Raw genomic sequence first — 18,586 nt, 5'->3', positions numbered from 1 at the left:
ACAAACAAACAAACAACAAGCATAAAAAACGGTGCTTGTCTTGACCTCTTTTCATTAACAAATGACAGTTCTGTTCCTTCATCTGTCTTCTTCTAAAGACCTTCAGAGAAATGTTCTTGCTGGATACTTTGCCTTTCATGGCATAAACAATTCATGCTAAACTATTATATATAAACATATATACAATACTATATTAGATTAATACACGATGGCAAAGGAATGCATATTATGGAGTGTATGAAGGAATACATATTACAAAAGAATACACATTATGGAGTGACGGAGCACTGGAACAGGCTGCCCAGGCTGGTTGTGGAGTCTTCTTCTCTGGAGATATTCAAGGCCCGTCTGGATGCCTAGATTACCTGGATTACCTGGATTACCTGGGCAACCTGCTCTAGGGAACCTGCTTTGGCAGTGGGGCTGGACCTGATGATCTCTCAAGGTCCCTACCAACCCCTACCATTCTGTGATTCTGTGATATTAATAATAACCCTAATCACTGTAGACATGGATTAACTGTACCATATCACAACCTCATAAATCATATTAATTGACGTACATCTGTATAGGCCATAACACACTCCCTTTACTATCCGAAAATGAATACGGGGCCTTTTCTTTTTAGGAGAATAAGGCCTTTCCTGTTAGGAGAGTAAGAGAAATTTGAGTCACTGCTACACATTCCCAATGTGTAGTTTAGGTGAAGGTACCTAGACTATGTCTATATTGGTGAATAAAACAGTGCTAGTTATAGAGACAATTAATTGAGCTACTGATTATCCATGCTGCTTTATATGATACAACTAAATAAAACAAGAACAATCTGTTCCTGGGGCTGAGAAATAGACTGCCTATGATCAATTTGTACTGCACTTCTGCTGGCCTTCTGAGTTACGTATGATGCTTCTGGAACAGTAGGATATAATTTTGTGTGTGTGTGTGTGTGTGTGTTTGCTGTTGTCATTTCAGGATCTGCAGGATGAAGAGATTAAGGGTAAGTGATATTTGTTCATTTTGTGCCCTGGGAATCATTCAAAGTACTTGATATTCTCCTCTGGTGCCTGGACATTTTCTCAAGAATGTTATTTTTGCAAAAGTCATGGAAAGAAACATGCTAATAGTTATATGATGGACTGCAGTTGTCAGCATCCTAGTTCTATTTATCTTAGCGGTATAAATAGAGTCTATCAGTGCAAGTCAGTGTGATGGAGGTTAAACAAATCTAGTCTGCTTTAAATGTGAAGGATAGCATGTGCTCTGTTTTATTGTGTGAGATTTTCCAGGAGAAAACATGAGACCCATATGTACATGTTTCCACTGTACATTTTTTCTCTTCAGCCTCCCAACATGGCAGCCTCCTTTTTCTTTTGGAATCAGGGCAGCATCCAGCCTTCTCTTGGAAGTCTGCAACCTTTTCTCCCTAAAGAAGAGCCTTTTCATCTTCAATGAATTCACTAAGGTAAATATACAGGTATCCGTTAACTCCTGACTTGATGATGATTAAAAACTAGATTTGCTGAGACCTGCGTCAGATTTGAAGTATTTCAGCTGAGGTTTTGTGTTTCCTAAGAATCCTGGGACTTAAAATTCACTGGCTTTCTTCAGAGTGAGATGAAACCAACCATATTATCTATTTAAATATCATTAAAAATACTTAGTATTTGTGGGGTAAAAATAATTATTAAAACAAAACAAAACAAAAACACACTAGGATTTGCCTAAAATAAAGCTCTGCTTAGCACGGCATATTATTTTCAAGTACATACATATATGCAGTAATTTCAGGTAATATGCACCCTGTAATTATGCTCAAACTATTATTGAAACTATGGGGAAGCTAGAGTTAATCTGAAAAAATCCAAACATTTTAAGATATGTAAATGGATGTAAGACTATGTAAACAACATCAACTCCTACACAATGTTAAAATAGATTAAGTACAAGGAAGGGGAGTTAACTGTTCATTCAAAACCCTTTTATTTTTTCTTGATGTGAACCTACAAATGCAAAAAGTCTTGATCACAATATTAGGGTAATCTTCAGTATGCATTCAGACCTTTACTCATCTCTCTGATGCCTAAGTATGTATTTGTGTAGTGCAACTTACTTGGATGTCTTCTAAATTTAACTTTTTTTTTTTTTTTTCTTATTTATTTATTTATTAATACTATATCCAGGGATATAGTATGATGGCAGCATTACCATCATCTGTTTTATATTAAATGGAGTATCCACAATAATTCCATCCTGATATAGGTTTATTTCATAATTTGAAAATGCTTTATTCAGTTTTAAACTCTACCGAATAAATAAATAAATAAATAAATAACGATACTTTTCAAGACCTGATTTATGATGTATTTACAAGTCAAAGAACTGGCACCAGAAGCAAAGCCTAAAAATGCCACTGGTAATAAAAAGGATATGCCTGCATATATGGCAGAACGAGGTATTGCTTGATCTGGATAATACAGAGATTGAAATGGCTGGGAAATAGAAATGGATAGAAAATTTTGAGCAACCTGGTCTAGAGGAAAGCGTCCCTGTCCATGGCACCGGGGATGGAATTAAATGATCTTTAAGGTTCCTTCAAAACCAAACCATCTATGATTCTACAAAACTATGCCTTTAAGGTAAGTCTTATTCTCATATATAAACTAAAGGTTTCTGCTTGAAAATTTCTAGCACAGAGTAGCTCAGAAATCTCATTACAGTTTAACAATTTAAGCTTTACCTATAATAAGAAAGTATAAAAAGTAATAAAAAAACCAAACTTTCCCAACAAAAAGAACAGGGGATAAAGTAGAAATTATCGTCTATACCAATATGAAACACTATTTAAAGTAAAGTGAAATTGTAACTGTTTTCTTGGCTAGGAATTTAATCTGGTTTTAAGAAGTGATTTTTGCAGTGGCCAAAAGAAGTCTGACAATTTGGAAGCAAAAACTGTATTTGATAATGGTTTGGCTAATGAGATCTCTGTTTGGAGAAAAATAGATTAAACATGTTTGGACTATCCAGAGGAAGTTTTACCAATCTTCAACAAAAATGTACTGCTAGTGCACAGTCACAGTTCATGGTTGTGGAAATAACCATTTTTAGACTGTACCTACTAAGCAAAAGTTGGAGTAGAAAAAGAAAATAAATGAAGATGACTAAGTGAAAAGGATGAATAAACGGCTGTGAAGGAGCTCCATTAGCTTCTGGTTCATAGACTGAAGTAAAATAAATAGCAACACTAGATGACTGGTGATCCATCTCATCCCATTCTGTTTACTTCTGTATACTTCAAAATAAAGGAAAGAATTAAAGGGTCGTAAAGATTTTAATATGAGACACAGTGAGCTACAAAGTAGCTCTTAAATGTACTGCACAGTAGAAGAGATATAAACTCCTCTCTTTAATTAAAACAAAATGATAACACCAGGACATTAAAGTATATCTATATATGTATATGTTCAATACATATAACTGTTCTATTAGACTCTTGAGCCAAATACATGTCTGGCATAAATAGACTTGAATTCATTAAAGTCAATAGAGTTGTTCCTGTTAACATTCATGTGAATTTGTCCCTTGGTCTTCTAAATTGTCCATTTCCTCTAATGAGCATCTCTGAACTGAAGACTCAGATCCAATCTGCTTTACCTCTGAACTCAAGAGAGGTTTTAAGGGCTAGGGAAACTGGCTCTAAACTTAAAGACTTATGAGGGGATTTTTCTCTTAAATCTGAACCCTGAGACTGAACAGATTTGGTTTGATGAGAGGAGCAAATATCAGAACAGAAGAAAAATTTTACTTTGTAATTTATGTTGTGCCTCTTTTAAATTTGTATATACAGGCTTCGGATGATGTCTCTAATACTGTATTTATTATCTAGTCTAGTTAACAGCTTTTATGACAGTACATGGACTCATAATTTGCCATTACATATCTTGCAGTTCACATGGGTTGCAGTTCAGTAAAAAAAAATAGACTACCCTTAAATTTATGTTTTCCTTCTTAATCTTGAGTGAAAATATGTAGGTGTTTAAGATTTTCAAGGGCAATGAGTAGAGATTCTACAAGCACTGACAAAAAGAAGACTAGAGAAAGTGTGGGTCCTCATCAGGAGTCTTGGTTACCTGGGACAGTGAAAAGGCTGAGGTACTGAATTCCTTTTTTGTCTCAGTCTTTACCAGCAAGACTGGCCTACAATCTCAGTGTCAGAAGATCCCTATTTATTAGGGCATCATTCACAAGTCTATGAAGGTAAATATACCATTCCCTGTTGTGTAATCAATGGTGAAATCAAATCTTGAATGAACATAAGTTCCTATTTCTGTTGAAAAAACATAACAAAAGACAGTGCTTGACATCAACTGAAACATCAACTGAACATCAACTTTTTTTTTTTTTTTTTTTTTAAGGTGGTTCTCTCTTAACATGATTTTGTGTGTTCATCACCCTTCTAAAATCTGAAAAGCAGAGATGATCTGAAATAATTAGCCACGTTCATATAAGATATTACAGAATTTCAAATCAATCACAAACAAGAAAACTGACTTCTGGTTACTTCATGAATGAAAGGGAAGAGCATTGGGACAGGCTTTAAAAAGGTGATGTGGAATCTGTCTTTCTATGCATGTGTACTATAGATAGAATTATTTCTATTTACAACATGTGTGGTAGGCTAACTTTGGCTAGCTGCCAGGTGCCCCCAAGCCACTCTCTCACTCCCCTTCCCAGCAGGACAAGGGGACAAAATACAGTGAAAAAAGATTGTGGATTAGGATAAGGACAGGGAAGTCGCTCACCAATTGCTATCATGGGCAAAATAGTCTCAGCTTGGGGAAGACTAATTTGGCTTTATTGTCAATGGAAAATACAGTAGGATAGTGAGAAATAAAAACAAAATTGAAAACACCTGCCCCCAGTACTGCTCTTATACCTGGGCTCAACTTTGGTCTTGATTCTTCTACCTCTTTGCTCCCCACGCAGCACAGGGGAATGGGAAATGAGGTTACAGTCAATATATAATCCTTTGTCACTGCTGCTTCTTCTTCCTGACTCTCTTCCCCTGCTACAGCATAGAGTCCCTCCCACAGGACACAGTCCTTCAGGAACTGATCCAACATAGGCTTCAGGAACTGATCCAACATAAGCTTCTCACAGACTGCAGTTTGTCAAGGACTGCTCCAGTGTGGCTCCATAACAGAGGGAACAGTGCTTTGGGAATGAACTGCTGCAGCCTGGGCCCCCCACAGAACACACTTTCTGCCAGACCTCCTGGAGCGTCCTCTTGCATTGACTCTTCATGGGCTGCAGCTTCCTTTAGGTCATATCCACCTGCTTTGGTCTTCATGGGCTGCAGTGTGGATCTCAGGTCCAATATGTTTCTCCATAGCCAACCTGCTCCACCACAGTTGTCTCCGTGGGCCACAGCAAAACTTCTTCAGCACTAGGAGCACCTCCTCCCCCTCTTTCTTCATTGACCTTGTGTCTTCAGGGTTGTTTCTCCCATATTTTCTCACTCTTCTCTTTCATTTGCTGTTGCACAGCATTTTGTTGTAGCAAGAGTACTGTGCCCCATTAAATGGAATGTGACTTCCTAATTTCTTTCTAACGTATTTATAGTTTTTTTTCTTTCTTTTCCATCAAAGTGCTTATTCTGATTGAAACAATAAATGCTTATGCTGGAAGTAGCATGCTAGAAAGTAGCATTTAATACTAATTTTCACATTCATAAATGAATACAAAATATTCAGAACTAGGGAACAAAAAGTTTATGGGAAAATAAGCATATATTTTTAATGTCCATTTAGGAAAAAAAATACATCCAGACAAACTGAAAACTGAAATTTTTCTCTCTGGTATGTTTTTGCTTCAATATTAATGAAAGGTTTCCAAAAGTATTGTTATGATTTCACATCACTGCTTGATAGGTCTGAAAAGCAAATGTTCTCTGCAATTTTTGTATATTTTTTATACTGTTGAGCTGTTTTCCATAAAATATACCTTACATTCACATTTGGAAAATAATCAGATTGAGAACATTAATGATGAAATAATGTATGAAAATATTTTCTTGACCACAGACATTCTTTTGATGAACTTGGAAAATAGGTACTGTAAATGTAGTTTTCTAGCAAAAATGCAGAAAAGAAAACTCTATGTCTGGGTGTTATTTAATGTTGTCCAAATATCTACGTATGTAACTATGGATTTTGAAAATCTGAAATTATTCTAGTGATGTAGAACACATCAGGGTCAAATTGTATTACGTGATCATTATACAAAAGTATATTACAGTGCTGCTTCAATCATATTTTTTTCCTTTTAATTTCATTTTTGGAAATCAAATGACATGATTTCCTTTTTTTTTGTGACAGGGAGTCCTAAAAAAACGTTTTTACAAAATGAGTCACAATAATCGATTTTTTAGTTGAATGAGGGACAGAGTTGTGCTTGTTTCCTATGAAGCTACTTCTCAGAAAGCCCTAGCTGGTGAAGGAAAGGAATACATGTTATTAGATTGTGTGATAGCACACCTATCACTCTTTTTGACCGAAAGTCATTTTCATTTGCAATGAGCAATTTCAGTTACATGGTACTGTTACAGTTGAGTTCCTTTGCTAGTCCAGTGTGCAGCAGCAGTCAATGCTCTCTAGAGATATATGTTATACTGAAAGAGGCGGATTCAGTAAGACATCTTTCCTCTGTAGGATTTGTGATACATAAAAGTCTTGTCACTTTGACATTTGCTACTTTTGCTTTATGATTTTTCCCTATTTTCCTCTTCTGTACGTACGCTATCATTATCATCCAAGTTGAATGGTTCTTACTGCACAGTAAGGTCAGAAGGGAGAGCTATGTGTTGTGATAGTACTCTGCTTTTCACCAGATGACAGCAAAAAATCAGCAGGAGGGGGAGTATTTTTATTGTGTTTTGGTTATTACAATACAGTTAAGACACACTAGTCATCTTCTGGGTACATATAATCTTACATCTAGTCAATGCACGTTTTGAATGTTCATTTCTAAATGTCAATCACCATCATTTATTACCTTGTTATAAACCCTCTTACAATTTAAACAAAGCAAAAACATTTGTTACATCGAATGTTCATTTACTGGTAGCTGGAGTGACCATTAGCAATCTCAAACACTCTATAGCTGAAGGAAAACTATGCAACCTGTCAAAGCAATTGAGCAAAATGCCCATCCCTATCACTAAGGTTCTGATATTAGCCCACAGAATTTGAGCTGTTTGCCTGATACTTAGTATTACTCGATAAATACTTGTTATTTATCACATTGAATGCATTCATAAAATAAATTTTTAAGCAAATTCAGTGTAATTAGAGAATATTTCTAAACCCATCAACATTTTCCAGTGTTGTAGTAAATTCAGTTTTGCAAGAAACGTTGTTTGCTTAATTAAAGAAATTTGCAGGGGAAAAAAAAAAAAAGTTAATATTTGCACTCATTAGAATTAGTCATTTATACAGGCATTTTTACTGAAACGTTTAAGAATATTATTTGTATTACTTAGTCAAAAAGAGCAGAGAAAGCCGTCGTGGGTAAAATTATAGACAAAGGCAGCCAATAAGGTGCCTATTCACCCTCATATACGAAAGTTGTTTTGATTTTGTCTTTGAACTATTTAATCAACACACTTTACATCTGTGTAATGCTTATTTCAAGTAAGTCACACATAAAATATGTCCTAGAGTGCAATCTGAAATAGAAAACTGTACATATATCAAACTGCATTCCATTTAAAGACTTTGACATGGACAAATTTAAACTCAGTCTCCAGTGAGTTCTTGGGACATGTCATTTTAAAACTTTGCAGCCTGTTAAGCTCACAGGATTGGAAATAAACACAGGGGCAAAATGTCAAAAGGATGACAGAACATCAAGTGTAAATAAAAACACTCTCAGCTCTCCCAAAGGCACTAGGAGATGTGAACTTACTAACCATCTGAGTTAATCAAATGTTAAATTTAAGGAGCAGAACAGAAGTGAATACATTTTTCACCTCCATTTAACTAAAATGGTTACACAATTTTAATGAGACAGCTATGTGAATAGACGACAAAAGCATGTGATCTTGTATAGTAATGTGCCAATATCTATAAAATGCCATAGCCTGTTGTAAACAGAATACATTTTAAAAGATTATAACACATAAAAACTTTAGATGTAGTCTAAAATCACTACCCATGGGTTGAAAAATTCTTACCTGATGCCTATAAAAAAGGCAATCTCTTCTGTTCTTTATTTCAATAGTGTTTTTTTTTTGTTTTTTTTTTTTTTCTTTGTACTTCAGCCCTATTCAAATAAATATTGGATATTCGAATCCACCTCAAGAGTTTTTTTGTTTTTTTTTTTTTTTTTTTTTTTTTTTTTTTCTCCGTATTTATTTCATACAGGATGCGTTTTTCATTGGGAACATTGTCAATACAAGGGTTGAGAGACACATTCTATTTTGTACAGGTTTAAATTGTATTTCACTGTGTTGTTCTTTTTCATTTAATCATATCTATGTAAATAATGAGAGAGAAAAGAATTTGTTTATGTTGCTAAGTATATCCTGAAAATACCTACACATCACAAATAACAATATCTTGTGTACTACTCAAGGGACAGTAGCTGTGTGTGATAGCATTTGTTTATCTCACAGGTCTGCACTTACAGATAGTGAAAGACTAAAAGACTTTCCCAAGGATGGTCAGAATTATAGACCATCAAAACAATTTTTCAGCATCTATTTGTGATTATCACAATTTATCTTCCTGCAAGACTCCAGAGTTGAAGGATTGTGTTCAAACTGTTTTTCTGTTATGCACTACCTTTCATAGCTTCAACAGAATAGATCCAAAAGTCCTGGTAATTGTTTGTTCAATTCCAGTGCCACAGCAAATCTTTTCTGTTACTGTTCAAAGCACTAAGATAAAATTGACCTATACTAGATTGACTTTTGTGCCAAACACCATGTGTTTGGGATGCTTGGGCTGAGAGATTTCTGATTCAGATTGCTAAACCACAGCCTGCTTCTTATTAGTGAAGAGTCCATATAGAACCAGAAACTGTGGTAAAATCAGTCGTAGTTAATGGTCTGATCTTACCTATGGGCACAGGTCATCCTCCCCAGAAAGGAGCAGAGGAACTGAAAAAAGCAATGATCTTAAAACTTGTCTCCTAAAGCGCCCAAAGTTTTTTTAATTTTAATGACAGAATTAAGTACTATAATTTTATGTATCTAACCCTGTAAGCTGCAACAACATTAATATTTTAATGGTAGTGTTGGATGATAGTTGTTATATTTGTGTTGACATTTGGTCTTTCCTTCCAACAATGTTGGGGAAAGGAAGTAAAATCTAAGAAATTTATTCATTAAGAGTTTTCATCTTTGGAAGCCACTGACTTCTTCAGTCCACCCTCTACTACCACGATGGCTTGGTATCATTCACTCCTGAGGCCTTCTAGAACATCTTTTATCTCATTTTTAAGTATGAATAGCATGAATTTTTAAGTTATGAAGACTGAATGCAGACCAGTATACGTCTGTAACTGCTCTGAACAGCTCTTATGTAATGGCATATCTGTGACATTGTTAGATTTCATAGTGAAAAGTAAAATTTAAAAATGCTCTAGGGTATATATTAAAAAATAAATCCATAAAAGCACGACTCAATAGCAGCTTTTGAGTTTTCAACATTTGTGCAATTCTTCACTGGAATAAAACATGCAAACTCCCTTGTTAACCTGCTATGTGGTAGGAACTTCTATGCTCATTACTACTGATCAAAGATATGTACCAAAAAGAATATCTTGATCAAAATTTGAAGGGAATGAATGTCCCACCAAAAATATCCACTTGTGAGGAAAATATATTTTAAAGAAAATTCTGAATAATCATATTCAAAACAGTGCATTTAATGCAGAAATATACTTCAATGTTTCATTGATTTTACAAGCTAAACTATTATTCTAAATTGATGTATGGTCTTGGCACATCCCATTGAAACATTAGGTGTTAATGCAATTAACAGACATTTCTGCAGCTCAAGAGAACTGCTCTCTTTTCAGAATTACTAATTTTTTGTTTTCTTATGGATTCCCTGAATCCATGAAATATGAAAAACACACACACAATTATGTAAATCTGTAAATTAAAGAGTCTAAAACTTAGTGAGCTTTTAAAAAAGAAGGATTTGAATTGAAACATTTTTTCTTCAGTCTTCCTGCCTGTATTGATAATGGATCAGTAACAAATTCAATATATGATTTCATTTCATCTGCAGACAAATGATACATGTCAGTTTTAGTATGTGAAGAAAGAAAAGTAAAAGCTTGCAAAATACAATTCAAAAATTACTTCTTAAGTTAAGTCTTATACTGAATTGATATTTGTGACAATAAGGGAAGTTTAGTTGAAAAATGAAGGGTAAACAATGGGTCTTTAAATTGATGGATTTTCTTTTAGTATTCTATCAACAAAATATGCATTGAGGATGCACGCCCATTGTGCCAAAAAAGTCATATACCAGCCGTTCAAGGCTATGGTGTAATTTGTTGCATGGTAAGTGAAAGGTACCGGTTCTTAAATAAAGAAATGAATCTCATAAATATTGCAGAATTGCAAGTGTTTTATAATCTATTATGAAGTAAAAATGTGTTATAAACAAAATCTACTTCCTATGTTCACCATTACACTATTTATTTATTTTTTTTTGCTTCTTACTCTAAACACTATGTCTCATTTCTAATTATATTTTCAGCAATTTATTTATTTTGTCTCTCTCTCTACCAAATTCATCCAATGTCAGTGTTTATTGTGCCACAGTAAACACTGTGATCTTAAATTATTGCATTTATTCACACTTATAGTCCCTGGAAAATGCTGAAGTAGTACATTTAAAACCGTAACTGTCTTTTTTTCAGCAGTTTGGGCTCTTTGTTCTTATGTTATAAATTGCAAGAAGAAAACACAGTGTTCCTTATTTAGCAAAGCCATGAAGAATAGAAACTGCACAAATTATTCATTGCATATTCTTTCATAGAAAGCTGTATCTAACAAGACAGATGGTGTTTCCCCTGATTCAGAAGGTCTAATAAATACTCGTTGTGTCATATTAGCATGTAATAAGCAGGTAAACTGAATCTGTCATAGAGGAAACTCAGAAGTGTCTTACATTTTCTACTCGTGCAAATATCATTTCACCAGTGAAGTTTCTGTACACTTGAGTAAGAAATAAATCTTCATTACTGTCCATAAAACCTATCTAATCACAAGGTGAGGTAGACTTATATTGAAGAAAGATCTGTCCAACAGTAAGTTTCAATTTTAGTCAAGTATTTAAAACCTGTGATTCATAAAAAAAAAAAACAAAAAAAAAAAACCACGCAACAGATATTGTATAAGAAAGTAATGTTAACACTGGTAGCCATGTGCATCATCCTGAAAAGGGAATTAAAATAGCTCTGAGTATTGCCAATAGTATTGCCATGTTTTCTGTTTTGATTGAAGTAGACATAACACTTATTAATTAATCAACTGGGAAATCTCAAAATTGAAACTTAGAAAAGTAACACTCATGGTGGACTTAGGTAGTTTGAAATGTTTTCTGATGAATTATCACCCAAAATGTCTTGTGAATGTAAAAGCCATGGTTTAGCTTTATTTTGAATGGTCTGCTAGATTGCTAGCCTCTGATCTACATAGGTCAGAAAACAGCTAAAACACCAAGAAGATTTGAGCAGGCCAGTTTTGAAAAAGGGATGGTTTGAGAGAGAAATGTTTCAGGTTTTACCTTTGGATGATTCTTCTGTTGGTCTACTACAGTCTAGTGAGCTGTAATCCAGGCACCCTTTTGGATGGAAATTGTCAGTGTATTTCCACTACTATCACCAAGGGTTAGTGTCACCAAATCCTTGGGTCTACACTATTTATTGATAACTTTTCTCCTGAGTTTGATAGTACCATAAAAATATTACTCACAAAATTTCAGGAGGAAGTAAATCATTAAAAGGACAGATCCCACTGACATTTGACTCAGTAAGCTGAAAGCAGGAAAATCATACATTTCTCTTTCCTTGAATAAAGATGAGTTTGTTGAATTAAACTACATCATATATCCAGACAAATATATTTTTAGCACATCAGAGTCCACTGTTATGACTTGTCTTGTTACTGTATTGCTGCCCCATGAGAAAGGATAAAGACACTTTCCAGGTTAAGCATGGTCTATTTTGGTAAGTAATGACTACAAACAAACCTCTGAGGACTGGGTTATGAAGAATAATCATATATGCTAACGAGCAGCACAAAAGTAAGGGTGAGATTTCCTGCAGTGCCTCAAATAGTCCATGCCACTCATCAGCACAGCCCTATCTTCCCCTGCCTAGACTGAACTTACATGCTTGGTAAGATCAAGCACCAAGTGGACACAAAAGAAATACGAAACTACAACTTTAATTTTTTTTTTCTTTCTCTCTTTCTTTCTCTCTCTTTTTCTTTCTTTCTTTCTTTCTTTCTTTCTTTCTTTCTTTCTTTCTTTCTTTCTTTCTTTCTTTCTTTCTTTCTTTCTTTCTTTCTTTCTTTCTTTCTTTCTTTCTTTCTTTCTTTCTTTTCTTTCTTTCTTTTCTTTCTTTCTTTCTTTCTTTCTTTCTTTCTTTCTTTCTTTCTTTCTTTCTTTCTTTCTTTCTTTCTTTCTTTCTTTCTTTCTTTCTTTCTTTCTTTCTTTCTTTCTTTCTTTCTTTCTTTCTTTCTTTCTTTCTTTTCTTTCTTTCTTTCTTTCTTTCTTTCTTTCTTTCTTTCTTTCTTGAAGGGCTAATGCAGCCATGGACAATTTAAACTAAATATTCTTAAATAGCAGAAGGACTATGACCAAGATATTATTTTGTCCAATTAAACTTGAGAAAGAAATATCAGTAACATTGGTGGCAAAGAAAAAATCGTTGGGAATTATTACAGAACAAGGAAACATGATGAATAACCAAGTGAGTTTGGTCTCTTTATTTTCAGTAAAAAGAAGATAAGGTATTACCTGATTGTAGTCTGTATGTATCATAAATCTATACAGATTTGACTTTCCTTGTTTTTGAGTATTTGACTTTGAATCTCAATATTGTCTCAAAGCACAGACTTTTCTGTGTGCATGTAGAATATTTTTAATGATATTAATTTTTATTTTTTTTTCCAACTAGATCACCAGATCCCATCTGTTTGTAATTATTTAACTATTATTTTTTTTTAATTTGTTATATATATGACTAAATTTACATGCAAAATATTTTGATATTGTGAACCCCAAACCAACTTAAACTCTTTTAATCATTTCAGGAGTTAACAGAATTCTAACTCATTAAATGGAATCATGACATGATAATTAAGTAAATAGTTTTCAGTCATATCCAAATAAATGTATCCAAATAAAGATGTTAGAGAAGTAAAAAATAAAAATAAATCACAAAACTGTTTTTTGTTAAATATTCTAAGAGTCTTTCAAATGTTTTCACTTTGAGAAGGAGCTCATTTGTTAGATTTGGTCACTTCAGCCTCCTAACTAACAATAGAGGGGAATTTATTTTCCCAATTAAATCCAAGGAATTTTCATAATGCAATATATGGCTTTTCTTAATCCTCCTGTAGTCCTTCATTCCTCACATATACATGACAAATTACAAAAATTCAGTAACACCCATGTCTTTCAGATTTTCCACAATATCAACCAAAATACAGAATGCTAAACAAGATGGTTTTATAGACTGAGGAAAAAATTCCTGACTATTCAATTACATCTGGGTTTGTAAAGTAAAGTCTAATTCTCTTCTTCAACATTTTCATTGTCTGTCGTTGCACAAAAGATTAAGTACAAGTTAATGAAATTGAACATTTCATTAGGGATGAATGTAACAAAAGATATTATTCCCAGCATCTTATTTAGATATATAATTGTAAGTATTCTTAAAATCCAATAAAGACAACTTTGCAATAACCTTAGGTTCTCTCTGTATATATTACGTTTTTATTTATTTTGCGTGTTGTTTTTTGTTTGTTTTGTTTTGTTTTGTTTTTACAGGAATATTAAGAGGAGAATTACATTATATTGTCCTTTTAAAATAAAATATTGCTGGGAAAGAGAATGAATATATCAGTAGCTGAAAGTAATGAATTGAAAAACTTTCTTTAAGTGTAGGTGGAAGAAATAAAATTGTAAATGAGACCATAAATTGGCGCAATAGCTAAAATGGAGAAAAAGAAAAATAAATTAATTCACCAAAATATAGTGGGAGACAAGTGGAAACAGGCTATTTGCTTATTTGTTTCATTGCCTTTAAAAAATAGAATAGAGACTGAATAACTCAAAATTTTTCTTTGTGGTCTTAAAATGCATTTTAATTCAATGAACTTAACTTCATTAAGAAACATTTTCTAATCAGGGTAACTAATCCAAAATTAGAAATTATGTTGTTTCTGTTCTCCCACGTGCCTGGTGACAGGACGAGGGGGAACGGGCTAAAGTTGTGCCAGGGGAGTTTTAGGTTAGATGTTAGGAAGAGCTTCTTTACTGAAAGGGTTGTGAGGCATTGGAACAGGCTGCCCAGGGAGGTGGTGGAGTCACCATCCCTGGAAGTCTTCAAAAGACGTTTAGATGTAGAGCTTAGGGATATGGTTTAGTGGGGACTGTTAGTGTTAGGTTAGAGGTTGGACTTGATGATCTTGAGGTCTCTTCCAACCTAGAAATTCTGTGATTCTGTGATTCTGTGATTCTGTGAAGATCTTTAACTAACAAAAGTTGTGGGAGCTGTGATTTCACCATCAGCCTAAGGGCTAGTATGGATGATAAGAGAGCTAAGTTTTAAATCCCCACTTGTTAACAACATCCAAGAGACAGAGATGACATGGAAAAAACAACAAAACACTGACAAACCAACCAAACCAACTCAGACCAACACAAGTTATAGTGTGAAAGCTAAAAAAAAAAAAAAAAAAAGAACAACTAGCCAACCAAATAAAAACATTCAGAACATTCAGAACATTCAGAACAGGATTAAATCAAGCAGTTTGGAGCTTCTTCCCTTCCCTTCCCTTCCCTTCCCTTCCCTTCCCTTCCCTTCCCTTCCCTTCCCTTCCCTTCCCTTCCCTTCCCTTCCCTTCCCTTCCCTTCCCTTCCCTTCCCTTCCCTTCCCTTCCCTTCCCTTCCCTTCCCTTCCCTTCCCTTCCCTTCCCTTCCCTTCCCTTCCCTTCCCTTCCCTTCCCTTCCCTTCCCTTCCCTTCCCTTCCCTTCCCTTCCCTTCCCTTCCCTTCCCTTCCCTTCCCTTCCCTTCCCTTCCCTTCCCTTCCCTTCCCTTCCCGACAACTAAATGCAATGATTCTTCTCATGTGTTGTGGGCATGACATTGAATCGGATAATATTTAGTATTAACTGTGTATGATAGGATAGACTTCATAGAACAGATCCTGTATAATACACGTGATATCCTTCCTTTTCTTAACAATGGCATGGGGCAGGGGAAAGAAAAGCAACAGATCTTTATTTCTTTGGATTACACTCTTCATCCTAAAATATCATATACTATGCTTTACACTTCTCCAAGATGTACTCTACTAAGAATAATGCATTTTCAAATATATTTAATAACAAAAACTTGGCTTTATTCTACCAAAAATGTCTCAGGATTGTCGGTTTGTAGATACTCTTAAAACACTGAGGGTACATGACAGAATTAGCTGTTCCCCAAAGTGCAGTTCTGGACAGTACTTTTAGTGTTAAAACATCTCCAGAAAGTGGTGATAGGAACTCCATTTTATTCCATCTAGGCTAGAGCACTCACTTAGGAATTGATTTATAGGATTTTACTTTCCTTTACTTCCTGAGGAAACTCAAACCTGCATCATCCAGCAGCCAACATAATGTTCCTACCATAGGGTCACCTTGGTGTTAAAGCACTCACCTTAAAGGCTCAAGAGACAGAAATCAGAATTTGTGAGCTGTAGTTCCTGTTAGGATGACTATTCCTGTATTAAATTTTCAGCAGTTGCAGATTAAACATGTATAAAAAAAATTAAATTAAACATTCAGAAGTTCACGGAAAGAGGCGATTAAAGATTCATTAGGCCGAGACAGATGGAGAGAACTTTTGCAAGACTAAGCATGACTGTCACCTGGTGTGGGGTCACATTTGTAAGGAGAAAACCCTAACTTCTTTTGTCTCCCAATCTGAGTGTCACAGTACCTAGTCTCTTTTTTAAATGTTGATGCTTTGGAACTGTAGTACTATTTAATGCAGAAAACAAACAGGAAATATTTTCTGAAATAAAATCTCTGTCAGGCAATGGCAGGGATGAGCTGCTTTGCAAAGAGGAAGGTGAGCCAGAAACTGAGGGAAGAGCTTGGCAGTCCAGACACCGTAGATTTGAAACACAGTCCAGTAAAAGGACCAAAGTGAAGGACTGGAACTGAAAGATGTGTTTTGTCTCACCATGTATCTGGATGATTCTAACCTTGTCTTCCTGGGTTCTCTTTCAGTCCTCACCTCAAATATGCTCCATCTCAATGGGACATCCCTGGCCACTTTCACCACCAACAACCCTGTGTGGGTCTCCCTGGTTGGCATGGTCAGACAGTGCCCCACCAGTGTGGTACTACCCTTCCAACCCTACTCTCTGTTCCTGGGTTTTCTGCTCCTCTCAGGAGTAGAATCCTCCTGCTGCTCCCCAGTACTCTGCTCTGGGCATGGATAATATGCAATCCTTACATGTAAAGCCAAATTAACTCCAAGGAAAGGATAATGACATTAAAATTATTTCAGTAATAAATTTTGCTTGTATGGTCATGTATATTAAATATTGAACTGAGCACAGCTGCTTGGATATATGCAGAAAAAATATTCTTGCATTCTCAAGATTGTTTATCAATTGATTTTTGATTGTTTATCAAAAAGATTGTTTTATCAATTTATATGACTTCTTTAATTCATAAAAAAAGTAAAACCTGTTCCTCCTCCCTCACCGCCTCCCCTCCCCAACTGGAAAAAAAAAAAAAATAAATAAAGCATACCATAAATTAAAGTGGAAAGTACAATTATTTATCTAATTAAAATAATGTCTTTAATTGGCAACAATATTACCCCTGCCTGTTACTGCGCTAGGCATACGTGTATAAAGAATATGAAAATACAGGAACAGAACTACTTTAAGGTCAGTTACAGGACAGAAATGGAGAACAATGGTGGACAAAGGCTTATCTCACACTCTCCTGACAAAAGATATGAAGTGGTGAGTGTCTGAATCACAGAATCATAGAATGGTTTGTGTTGGAAAGGACCTTAAAGACCATCTAGTTATAACCCCTCTGCCATGAGCACGCATGCCACCCACTAGAACAGGTTGCCCAGGGCCTCATCCAAAGTAACCCTGAATACCTCCAGAGATGGGGCATCCACAACTTCACTGTGAAACCTGTTCCAGTGCCTCACCACCCTCTGAGTGAAGAATTTCCTCCTAATCTCTAATCTAAATATCCTTCCTTTTAGTTTAAAACCATTTTCCCTTGTCCTATCATTATCTACCTATGTAAAAAGTTATCTGTCTACCCTTGCAATACTTGCCATCTAGGTTTTGCTCATGTTCTTGAAGTAAGTCACGTCATAACTAATAATGGACAAGTTTATAAATTGCAGACTTCTGATTGTTAAAATACAGGAATGTTAGCCAAGAATGAACATAAATGTGAGACCAGGACCTACCAGAGATCTTTGCCATAAATGAAGTTATTAGGCAATAACTAAACCCACCACTTTAGACAAAACAAACAAACAAACAAACAAACAAAAACATAAAAGGCAAGAGTTATCTCTAACTAGTCTCATAAGAGAGCTAAAACTGAACACTTGAAAAATACCCCTCTGCAGACATACATATTTTTAAAGACCATTTAGATTCAAAATTTGGGTAAGTGGACATTTTCTTGCACTGTAAATATGATAATAACATATTAGTAACTCAAAATAGAAAATATTACAACAGGACACAAGTGACTGAAAAAAAAGTTTAGTAATCAACAAAGAACTGAAGATGTATGCAATACTGTGAATTGTACATTAGTTCTACAATAAAATTATGTTTTGTGATGCTCCTTCCTCTTGATTAAAGGTCAAGCTTTCTGTAGCATTAGTGAACATGACAGCTAAGATTATGAAGTGATTATGAAGTTCTGCTGATAGCACTTTCAAAAGCGTTAGAGTAGAAATACATTGCAATAGCAGGACAACTGAGAATATGCCACTCAGAGATATGAATCAATGATCCTCTGTTGTTTTCTTATTCTTCATAATGACTACAGAGGTCAAAGTTTCTTAATTCTTGTGGAGCTCATCAAAATATTCTGAGCAGAAAATACAGTGAAAACTTATACGAAAAAATTGTTTTTTCATTTAATCCACATAGACATTCACACACACACCAGCACTGCTCCTACTTAATAAGATCTGGGTTAACAAAAGAGGGTAGATAAGAGGGTATAATTTGTATTTAGGGTATAATTTGTATTGTATCTCAGCTGGAGTCTTTATGACCTTTTGGAAGATA

General features: G+C 34.8%; 1 long non-coding RNA gene across 1 annotated transcript in view; it reads left to right on the top strand.

Moving 5' to 3' along the window:
• The first annotated feature begins 1,203 nt into the window (after positions 1–1,203).
• LOC140001697 (uncharacterized) overlaps positions 1,204–18,586 on the top strand; it is a 37,602-nt gene continuing 20,219 nt past the window's right edge. Inside the window, exon 1 of the long non-coding RNA XR_011807188.1 lies at positions 1,204–1,462. This is a non-coding gene — a long non-coding RNA (uncharacterized lncRNA). The remainder of the gene's footprint in view (positions 1,463–18,586) is intronic.

This window comes from Anas platyrhynchos, chromosome 2, assembly GCF_047663525.1.
Source record: "Anas platyrhynchos isolate ZD024472 breed Pekin duck chromosome 2, IASCAAS_PekinDuck_T2T, whole genome shotgun sequence".
In the NCBI taxonomy this organism is placed as follows: domain Eukaryota; kingdom Metazoa; phylum Chordata; class Aves; order Anseriformes; family Anatidae; genus Anas; species Anas platyrhynchos.
Note: the sequence above shows the minus strand (reverse complement) of the source record. Positions and strands in the feature narration are given on the sequence as shown.